Source organism: Phalacrocorax carbo, chromosome 3, assembly GCF_963921805.1.
Source record: "Phalacrocorax carbo chromosome 3, bPhaCar2.1, whole genome shotgun sequence".
In the NCBI taxonomy this organism is placed as follows: domain Eukaryota; kingdom Metazoa; phylum Chordata; class Aves; order Suliformes; family Phalacrocoracidae; genus Phalacrocorax; species Phalacrocorax carbo.
The window spans coordinates 13,186,538-13,198,423 of NC_087515.1; positions in this window are offsets into that span (position 1 = coordinate 13,186,538).

Consider the following 11,886-nt stretch of genomic DNA (forward strand, 5'->3'; position numbering starts at 1 on the left):
AGAAAGAGGTAGTGCACATGCTGCTTCTTTCCTTCATAGGTTAAGGACACATTGTCCAGCTTTTAACATTGCACTGGGCTGTAAAGCAAGATCAACACAGGTATCTACCTCTTCTTTGTCCGTTCTTTCCCCATAGTGGGAGAAAATATTATTTGTGTTACCTACCTGGTAACACTGAGAAAATAATTGGGTTTGGTTTTTTCCTCAGCTTCTTGCTTTTCCTCATTTTGTTGATTAATCACTATGTTATTATCCTGACCTCTTTTTTAAAGTGTTTTAAAATGTTTAGTAAAAAAGCTACGTTGTTTATCTTCATTTATACTTCAAACAACAGTAGACAATTGCAGGATCCCTGGTAATTGTTAGAGTTGTTTTGCTTTTAAATGGCAATGACTGACAGTCTGTTCAATGATGATCCAGTATGTCCCAGCAAAGCTTAAATTTCTGTCCCTGTTCTCAGTTCGGCTAAAAATTTCTATTCTGCTCTGGTAAGGTAAAAGAATATCAAAACGTAAACCTCAAAGATTTCATAAATTAGGGTTTGCCTAGGGCTATAATATACATTTATTGTGAAATACAGTAATAAAAAATCAGAAGGCTTAATCTGTAGCCACCACTGCACTGTGAGCATTTCATATGCAGAAGATAGACATCTAATTGACAATTTCCACATAAACTCTCCTGATCACATAAGTGGTCACAATAGCCACGCACAAACATTCATGTGTGCAGGCCTGTGCCCTGGTAAGTGTTGCAATTCCCCATTAACATCGTTAACTGCTACGTGTTAAATGCTGCTACTCAGTATACTGTCAGTGGCTAAGAATAGTTCCTTCGTGGCCTGACCAAGCAACAGCAAATGAAGCACTCCACAATGCAGACCAGAGCTGCAGTGACCTCCACAGTGGCAGAGGAAGACTACGTACAAATCTGCTGTCCATCCCTTGCCTTTTCCCTAGTCAGCTGCGTGCTATGGTACCAAAACAATTGCTGAGGATTGCATAATGCGTCTGCAAAAGCCGTACCCTGCAAACCCTTTCTCCGTCTCCTGTTGTTTTTACCAGAAACAGAGGGAAATATAAGTTTTGCATCCTCCCCACTTTACCCACAATAGTAGACTCTTAAGTCTGACAGAGGTAGTCACAGCATTAAGAAAAGAAAGGTCTGTAGGCCAGTATGTCCTGCTCATCTACTCTAACGAAGGAAGTACATACTGTTTCTTTGTTCTAGCGTATAGCTGCTGATGTTGTGTGGGACTATCAACAAATACAGGACCGGATGTTACTCCTACTGAAGTAAATGTTAATACTCCCATAAGGAGAGCAGGTGCTGGGAACTTGCGAAACAGGTGCTACAAAACACATAGCTAAATTTGGAAGAGATTTTTGGATACCACCTACATGGCGGAGCATGCAGTATTGATTTCAAACTGTTCAGACATTCATCTTGTGGAAACAACCCACAACAAAAAAAAATGAGAGGAAGTCTGCAGCAGGATGGATACACAGTCACAAAAATATGGCAGCAATTGCATAAGATGATACATTGCTAGATGAAAAATAAACCACCATATTTGGCTTATAGTGCTCTACATGTTGCATTTTATGTCCAGCAAAAGATTTGCAAGAAAAATGCTGATGTACGTAGAGTTTTGAAAAATTATCTTCTTGAGCAGCCAACAGGATATAGAAAGATTCTTCCCAAGAGCGTAATGAGTTCATACGTCCTTTAGAGAACAAAAACTAAGTTATCAAATTATTTACGTCACAGGTAAACTATATTCTATTAACTGAAGTAGTAGATCGTAAAGCAATGAGATACACTTGATTTCAAATAAAAAGGGTCTTAAAAGAACACTAAAGTACAAAATGATAAAATGTCATTGTTAAAATAGCTTTGATTTGACCTACTTGAATATATGCAGAATAACACTTTTGTTCTACCATGTGCAAAATTTCCTGGCAAAGTAAAGCTTTTGCAGGTCTCGCTTTGGTAAAGAGAAGTAAAAGAGAACATTTCTTTCATTTTGGCTCTTTTGCTTCACCCACCATCTGTCTCAAACCCTACATGTAGGAATGCAGAGAAGAATATGGCTTAAATTAGGCACGCAAATTAGCCAAATAAAGGTTACACAATGTGGCACGTGCACAAAATTAACGCCAGACACTTGAAGAGCTTAGTCAGGAAGTACAAATGAGAAGTTTTGAGACTTTTATTGGTAAGCCTTCAACAAACTCTACTGAGAATATCCAAGTGATGTTCTTAAAGGTTTACAATCTGGACAATTCTGCCTGGATGTTCCTCAGTTCAGTACATTCATCTGTCTTATTTGAGGACAGTTCTTTCTGTCTTTCAAAATAATCTCAGTGGAGATGGTAGAGCTTTACAAAACATTGATTTTTGAGAAGAGAGCATGACTGAACATTTGCACACATACTTCTTTACCTTTCATTCATTATTTTTCTTTTGAATGTAAGTTAAAATATAAAATTCTTGGAAGAGAGGATAAAAGTAGAAATCTTTATTTCAGATTGTTGACATTGGCAGAGCTATAGGCAACTCTAATGAAAAGAACTATGCGTTGTTAACTTTGAATACTAGTGCTGATTCCACCTAATATACATGAATTTCAGTATTATCTACTCTGCTCCATAATGGGGAAATATGTAGGAAATAAGGCTTTTACATTTATGAAATGTTATAATCTGTTCTCAATTATTAATGATCAATGCAATTCATTTAAAAAGTTGTAAGTGTCAAATTCCTCCCAGAATAACTGAAGCAAAGTCAGTTCCAATGGTCAGTTTGACCAGTATGCTTCCTATTACTTCTCCAACAATCTTTTTGAAAACGCAGACTTTAAGGATGGAAAGAATGAAGATAAGTGAAGAAAGACCACAAGGCCTGACAGTATGAATTCTTCCTTTCCCTCCTCTGGCTCATTTAAGGACTTTTCCCATGTTCTTAGGCGTGCGTTCCCCAGGAATGAAATAAGATCATTCCCTATTTTGCTTACCAAAAAGCAGAGGGAAGAATCAAGCCAAGGTCTGTTCCCTTTCTGCTCTGGCTTGCAAAGCAAGTCTTAATTCTTGGGGGAGTCACCTGCTCCCAAAGGCATGTAGCAGCACCATAAATATTTCAGATGCTGCCTCTATGCTGGGAAGCTCCAGGAGGCGTTGGGGTCTCACTGGAACAAGGTGCCTCTCCTGGGAAGTCATGAGGTTATGTAATGCCTAGCTGTGCTGACGGGAATGACTGAGCTTTCTGTGTTGCTTATTAAAACTCAGATTACTTCTTACTCCTTTCAAGTCTACATTTGTGGTTTCTTATTAACTGTTCCTTTAGCGTATTATCAAAGTCTGGTGATACAAAGTCCAGAGTGTGCGTTCCATTACTTTTAGTCCAGTTTCCCCAGGAATGTGGCTTGCAACTATAGTATTTGTAAGCTTTTGTGTCACCTATCTGCCAGCGCCTAGTAAATCTGCTAGCTACTTTTACCCAAATTCAGCATAGATCTAGAAGACTAATCTGTATTCATTTTCTACAAATCTCATGAAAATAAGCAGCCAGGGAGGCAAGGAGGAAGCAGACATCGCTCTTCTGGCAGGAAAGGCTGCAGTGTAAGTGCAACCATGGTTAGGCAGAAGAGAATCCACATGGAAATTCACCCTCAGACACAAATCATAGAAAATTAGGCTTCATTAATTCCACTGCTCATGGAACTACATTTTTTAGGTAATATATCTACACTGGATATTCAGATGGTAATAATATCTTTGCTAATTTATAAAGCATTAACACTTTTGTACACTAATGTATGTAAACAGCAAGACATATCGATTTCCTGCTCCTGCTCCCATCAACATTAAATGAATCTTTCCAACAAGTTAAGTGGAAGTTGGACTGGGCCCATGCAGGGTGTTATCCATCACAAACTTTTATAATACCAACATTAAAACATAATTTATTCTGTAAATGACTCAAAAGCAGAAACAAAAGAAACATTTTAATCCTGTTTTAAATGCCATGGTAGATTTCATTTATACAAACAGCAGCCTAAAAGGAAAACATAAATTCATATTCATAATGCCATAAATGAGTGTACCATAAGTGCAAATAATGTTCACTTCCTTCACTACTCCTGCAACTTTATTATATTTTGGAAATGAAACTTTCCATTATGCTAGTTCTTGTTCAGTCACACTCTGCTTACAGAGGTGGTTTTCACTGAAGTACAAGATGGCCAAAGTTATTCTGCTGGATGGAAAATTAATGTATATGAGGTATGGAATTCCATGACTCCTTTTTTAAAACATCTATATAAATTAACATGAAAATTTTCAGAAGGCTTGGCTTTCATGGATTCATGGAAGTTCTACAGAGGCTTTGGTAAATGCCTCCATTGAGGAAATATTTCATATCCTCCAGTAGCCTGCTATTCCGCCCACGAGAGCATTCATATGCTTTTGAACCTACGTTAAAGCTCAGCTAAGAAGCCATTAACTGTCCAGATTAGTCCTGCACAGGAAAATCCTGCATGGGGAAATGGAAATTCCATGGCAAGCTCCTAGCAGTTTCCACTGTATTGTTCTTGTAAGGAGAAAAGAGGGGTTGTGTTCCCACAGAACGAGCAGTGGATTCAGTCCAAGGGTCCCTCACAGGATTCATCAGAGTCTAGGAGAAATCACACATAAAACTTCTGTGTCTTCAGGTTGCATTTTGGATCCTCATCTCCCAAAGAACTGTACTATCAAGTTCTCCCTCTCTAGCTGCTACTGCCCCAGAAGCAAAATTTGGAAGGTCATTGAAATTTATATAGTTTAAATGTGCTCAGGGCAAAGCTAATGTCAGTTAAGAACTGCTGCTGCTAAGTCTAGGTCTCTGGTTTTGCCTCTCTTCATGGTAGATCCTCTGTCCTATGAAAGAGCATCCAAAATAGAAGAAAATTTCTGAAAAGGAAGCACTGTTTCCATCTGTAGAATTAATCTTGGGGTTATGTATTTTTGCTACTGGAAAGCGTTTGGACTGTTTAAGCCTATCTTAAGCTGCTGATCATTGTATCAGCATGTATGTGTGCTCACCAAATACTTTTTTAAAAGGAGAAAAGAAAGAGGTTTAAATATAAGCTATGTATATACAAATATATAAATGTGTATGTATGTATATATATGAAAATATATATAAACCTATGTATTTACATATATAAATTATACATATTCCTTTTCCAGGTTAGATATAGGTGGCCCGTCCACCTAGGTGAAGAACAGTAATTAATGTCTTTGGCAGTACAGAGGATGCGTCATGATGCTGGGCCCCTTATTGTTCCTACATACTATCACCCTCTTGCCTAAGCTTTTGTCACCCTTGGCGCTCTGAAGGGGCATCTGGCTCCTGCCTTAGATGATAGATAGATAGATAGATAGATAGATAGATAGATAGATAGATAGATAGATAGATAGATAGATAGATAGATAGATAGATAGATAGATAGATAGATAGATAAGAAGGATCCATTTATTTACAAGTCATTAAATAACACGTTTACAATTCATTAATTCATTAAGATCATAGGCATATTGTCCACTGAAGAAAACAACACCTAATTTGATAAACAACGAGTGACCTTTTCCTGTCAGGAATTTGATCTTTTAGGTGTTGATATTTCTTAAGTTTTTCTGCCGCTGCATCTGCCAAAGATGTTGATTTACTCTCATACCTAACCATGATGTCGACTGTAAGGACCTGATCTCCTTTAACAAAAATCAGGTCCAGTTTATATAATTAATTATGTTTGTCTTTCAGCAGCAGCTCTTGGAATACTACTCACTCCTTCTTTTTGGCTTCCTCCGCCAGCAATTCACATAGTTGATTGTGCCTTTTGATCCTGGCCTCTTGTCACGCTGGGCAGTATCCAATAATGTGCACATGGGTCTCATTCTCTGCCTGACTATGTCTTAATTTGACTCTCTTGTCTGCCCCTTGCTAAAAATTCCTTTGTAGGCTAGACATTGGCTCTTAGCTGTAATGCCGTGATGAGCTTTCTGTGGGGAATGCCCTATAAAATTATAACCAGTTGGAAATTCCATGACCCTGGGAAACCAACTTTGTCCAATTCACAAATTCCTGGGTTTGCCAGTTACAGGGTCTCAGAAAGATAACTTCTGGAGCAGGTATCCCCCATTCTGAGGCTGGTTCCTCACCACCAAATTCCTCTGATATCACCATAACCACTCTTGGGTCCCAAATAGATGGAATGTTTTTCCTTGACTCCTCCTGGTACAGTCCACAATCTTTCAAATTTCTTCCCAGTGCCCTCCTGACAAAAAACTGCTCTTATAATTTTATCCAAAGACTGCACAATTCTGTGTACTCTTTGAACCTGTACACTGGGAATCAAACCCAAGAGCCTGGTAATACCCAGACTTCTATCCCAGGTGCTACAATACATGATGGCACCACAAGTACTTGCCAGAAGATGTAACCATTCCATAACGGCCGCTCAAATTGCCAAGTCAAGGGTTTCTAGGTATATAGCTTTCACAACAGCTTGGTCTGCCAGGTAGATCAGTCTCAGAATAGCATATCCTTTCAAGATGGGAGCCTTCTGAAATGCCTTTAATACAGCCTTCCCAATCCATTGTAGCCATCACTTCGTTATCTCCAGTAGTTCTGGTTTTGATATTCCAGTCCATGGGTCAATACTTAAGCTTGGGTACTTTTCAGAACTACTGGGTTCAATCATATTGAGGAGGGTGCCATTGACTGTTCATATGGGACAGTCATTGACGGTGTGTGAATTTTTCGTCGGCTGGATATAAAAGACATGGCACTTCTCCCCTTGTGTCTTGAGACCAGTTAGTTCACAAAAGACCTCCAAGATTTCAATTTTTTTTTGCATTCCTTCCCATGATCTGCCTAAAGGTATCAAGTAATCTGCAAAAGCCATAGTTGTTATTTTTCAAACAGTGTTGGAAACCACTTCCTCCTCCAACTTGCACAGCAGGGTTCCACATATTTGTTAAATAATATTGTTAAATAATATTGGGGACATTGGATCACCCTATTTTACATCAATCCTAATCCAAATGGGGTCCAACAGATCATTCTACAGGTCAGTGCGGCTACTGATGTTATGATACATGTTTGTAATCAGGGTGATAATGTGATTGTCCACACCCTTCTGTTTAAAAGCCAAAACGATGTGAGAATCACTCGTGGTGTCAAAGGTTTTTGCTAATTCAGTGAAGGCTACCCCCAGGGGTCAGTGTTCCTTTTTGGCATTATGAATTAAAAGCTGTAATAGTTTCAGATTTTCCACGTATCCTGATGACTTTATAAAACCCCTTTGTCAGGGATTAATGGGACATGCCTTAGTCAACCTTGCTGTTAAAATCTTTGAGAACAACCTTAAGATGGTTGATCTGATTGCAATTGGCCACCAGTTATTGATGTCATTCTGTTGCTGTGGCAAAGCAGGTTTTGTTATTAACACAGTCCAACATTCTCTCACCATGTCCAGTATAGTACCAGATACCAACCATAGGCTGAAAAGTTCCGTGAATTTAGTATAGTGAGGATCAATCTTAATAAGATCTCTCAACTAAGCCCGTTCAGTCCTGGAGCCATGTTCTTATTCATCTCTTTGATTTACTCATCATTTAGAGATTTCTTTCACCATGATCACAGCTTCAAATGTGGAGTTGTCCACATGGCCAACAGCTCTGAAAGCACCTAGGCCCTTGAATGTTCCTGGCAATTCCCATCTTGACTTGAAGATCTTGTGTACCTCATCCAGAGGGATGCCACACCTCAGGGATTCCACGTCATCCAGGATGATACCGGCAAGTTTCTCTCTATCCAGATAAAACAGCCACTGGAATAATGGGAATTGCCCCCACTCGTTGGTCCTCTTTGGTGGTTCAGAAGGAGCAAGCCTGTGGGCCTTTTGGTGTTTCCAACCTTGGCTTGCCTTCAGCTTGGTGGACTGGACTTCATAAACAGGCATGAATAGCCTCTACTGATTCATCAATCAATATTGATGGATCTTTCTTCCCTTCAATCACCATTTCAAAAGTTCCCTGAAGAATGGGCAGTTTTTCAGATGTCAACTGGTCAGAAATCACTCTTTGATAATGGGACCTCGGTCCTACCTCTACAAATGGCCTGGTGTCCACATCATGTTCTCCTTTTTCTAGACATTTTCTTAATTCCTGATCTTTTTCAATCTTTTCACAGGACACTTATGAAGTCGTATTCTCCTGTCACTTGTTTAGTTGTTTTTGGGGGAAAGTGTTCTGCAATCATCTTGTTGATGTTCTTACTCCCCTCATACTGCTTATCCAGCTTCTGCAACAACTGTACCTCCTCTTCCATCCAGCACTGCTGATGTACCCCTGTTTCAGTACTCTCTTTTGGGCAGGAGGCAATGATTTATTCCATGTTGCTGATAGCTGGATGGGCCAAGTGTTTTTGCTGTCCCAGGCTGATTTTTGATTGGAATACTCTCCCACATTCCTCCCAGACCAAGCCCTCCACCAGAGCAGGTTCCAAAGCCCCTATGCACTTCAGAAAATGGCAGGCAATACTATGATGTTTCACATTCATTTTCCCATAGCTGGCACACTGAACCAAGATCTTTCTGTTTCCATGCACTCTCTTTAGATGTTCAATCAGTCCCGACATCTTTTCTGTCCGGTACCCACAAGGACATGGTGGATTCTTGTCTGGGATCTTCACCACTGGTGTGCCCTTGTCTGGCAAGTCAATATTAGAACCCAGGATAGGTGTTGATGGCAATGGAAAGGGTGGAGCCATGGCCCATAGGGGTGAGAGTTCCCTCTCCTCTTCGCTCTCAGCCTCTCTCAGGGGTGGGCTGATGGTAGTGCCTTTGAGATCAGAGAGGTAAGTACCTCATACACCTCTGGAAACATGGACAACTATCAGTCCAGGTGGAAGGATGACACCATTCCAAACCATCAATCACTGAGTTAATAAACTCCATGGTCTTTGATGTTTTTAGTGACCACTTCATCACCCCAATCCATAGGACAAATTTGTGTGGCCACCAATGTGAACGTAACCCACATCAGCTGGCCCATTTTGCCAATTTAAAGTGAGGGTGAGCAAAATCCAGACGGCACCACCCTCCAAAGCTGTCAGACTGGGCCCGACTAATACCTGTGGGCACGGGCTCTGGGAGATGATGCAAACTTGATGCCGAAGATTTGTTTCACCTTTATGAATACTATTGAGTGATCAGTGAAGCCAAATGATAGAGAGAAAGGAACTATAACTCCTTAAACACTGGGACAGAGGTCAACTCAGTTACCCCAAAGGGAATCCAGCGGGACCACAAAGAGCTGTGACCTCTGCAGCCTTGCCCAGTTGTAACTATGATCCCTGCCTTAAGAGAGTCATAGTTACTCCTGCCTCTAGGGTGGAAACTATAGGAATAGTTTCCAGTCCAGGAATGTGCCCTGACTGGGTCCTGAATGAATAGCAGGACAAGTGTGTAAGTTAGCCCTCCTCTCCCATATTTCTGCCCTTCTTGTCCCCATGAAAAGAAAGTACACACATAGGTCAGACCATAGTATGCCCATCAAGTCCCCTGAACTGGGTAATCGTGGTAGCACCCAAGTAAACCTTGACGGAGCCTAACTGACCTAGAAGACTAGATCCTGATTTCAAATCAATATAAGCATACAGGGTTTTACACAAAGGGCATTAATTATGTATATACATTTGAAAATCTAAACTGTGTCTTTAAGTCACATGGGATGTAGGTTCTTCAGTAGGATTTCTGAACACAGAACCTAAGCACCTTAATTAGCTCGGGCACTTTGGAAATTTTTAGATACTGTTTCTCTGCTAGTGTACTTTTTTCAGTCTCTTATTGAGTGAATTCATTATTCACTTGCCTGTGATACAACTACAGCCTGTGAATTCTCAGGAGACAGAAATCTTAAGATCCAAACCTGTTTCCATTAATGACAATATGAATCTTGGTATTAATTAAACAGGACCAAGAGCAAGGTATGTTGTCAGTGAAATGGTGACTCTATAGTAAAAAGGCAGACCACAACAGACAGCTGCAATTCTGTTTCTCCTGCAAAGATGGATCATCGATAAGAGATCTTTTGTTTCTAAAAGCTAGAGATACTATTGCTGCTTTTAGAAGAACACTTAGACTGTTCCAGTTTAGCTGACTTTGAATTAGTACTTATCTTCCCTAAGAGACCTTTTTCTTCAGAAACTTAAATTATAAACCAAAGGTTTGTAAACTGCCAGGCACTGACTGACACTGCTTCCAGCTTGGATAATATATTTCCTTTTTGACACTCCTTGTACTAAAATTAGTAGTTTGACCCCTTGTTTCTTACCTGTTTTCTCCTATATAGGGCATTTAGTTGTGTAAAGTATTTTTGGATGATGATTTCTCCAGTAAACTATGTCTTTGAAATCCTTTCAGGTTCACAACATGTACTATTTAACTTCATTATCCTTAAAATTAAACATCAAAATATCTTCTGTACACTGCTCTAGATTACTGTAGTAAACACATTTGGAGGAAGGAAGGAAGGAAAACATATTACTACTTCTGTTTATTTCTTGAAATAAAAAGAAACCTGACCTGGAGAGACTGAGGATCTGCCCAGAGCTATGGTGCAGTGTCTAGTCACTGCTCAGGAAAGAGGATAATACATGTTCAAGTCCTCTCAGGTAGAGAAAGGATCTTCTCACCATTTCCGCCCTTCCTGGGCTGTCTGATACGAGGAGAAGCCCTGTCAGTAATCTAGGAATCTAATTCTCCATCTCTCTGGGTTTTATCAGTGTGCACCTGAAAACTGAAATGCTTTAGAAATGGTAAACTAATGACTAAATGCTACCAAGATATTTCATCTTTGGACAATCAAAAATAAGATTTCCTCAGTCTGGAAGTAGTGTGTTCCATTCCATTCCCTGGATTTTAATCTTGGTGACGAGAAATAAAAATACTCAAATATCCTTATTGTCTGTGTAATTGGTTTGACAGCTGAACAAACCCCCCCCGCAAACGTAAAAGTAAACAAACAGGACCCCCCAACAAAACTCCCTCAAAGTCTTTACCCCTAAGCAAGGTCCTTTGTGTAACGCAGCAGAAATGAGTGTCACCCTTTGGAGAAAAACTCTTTCAGATTGTGTTGAATAATTCATTTTCTGTTTTCTGACTGATTTTCATAACAGTTGGTTGACTTGTCAAGAATCCACACGATCATGTAGTGCACATTTGGATACATGTAAAGCTGTTCAGCTTTTTTATTTGCATTTCTTGGGGTATGAAAATTGTCTCATTACCCTTTAGATTTCCAGCCAACATTTGCTGATGTAGGTGAATGGTCACTGAGGCACAGCACTGTCATTGCTGCCACACCTCCTGTATCTTAGAAGAACGTTATTGATGCATTTGCTGCTGTTCGCTATTGTATAAAATGAAGAGACTTAAACTAAAAATGTCATCTGTTGAGCACATATGCTTTCATTTCCAAGAATCTGGATAATTTAATTATATTATCTATTATAAAATGTGCTTCAAACAAATTATTTTAATTAATACTAAATTTTAACACATGTCATAAAACATCTATTTTTCCCAGACAAAAGATGCTGGTTTTCACTGATGTGATACAGGTAAATTAATGCAAAAAGATGATTTAGTCTATTAAGTACCAGTTTTACCAACTAGCAACATTCATTCTCCGTCTTTTTGTGTGTTACGCATTTGGTGGCAGAGGATGCATCTTCAGTCTCTGTTCTGAGCTAGAGTACTTTCTTCCTTTCCTACTACTTCCTTTGTCTATTACCTCAATTTCTCTACTAAGGTTACACTTTTTTATGAAAGCACAGTAA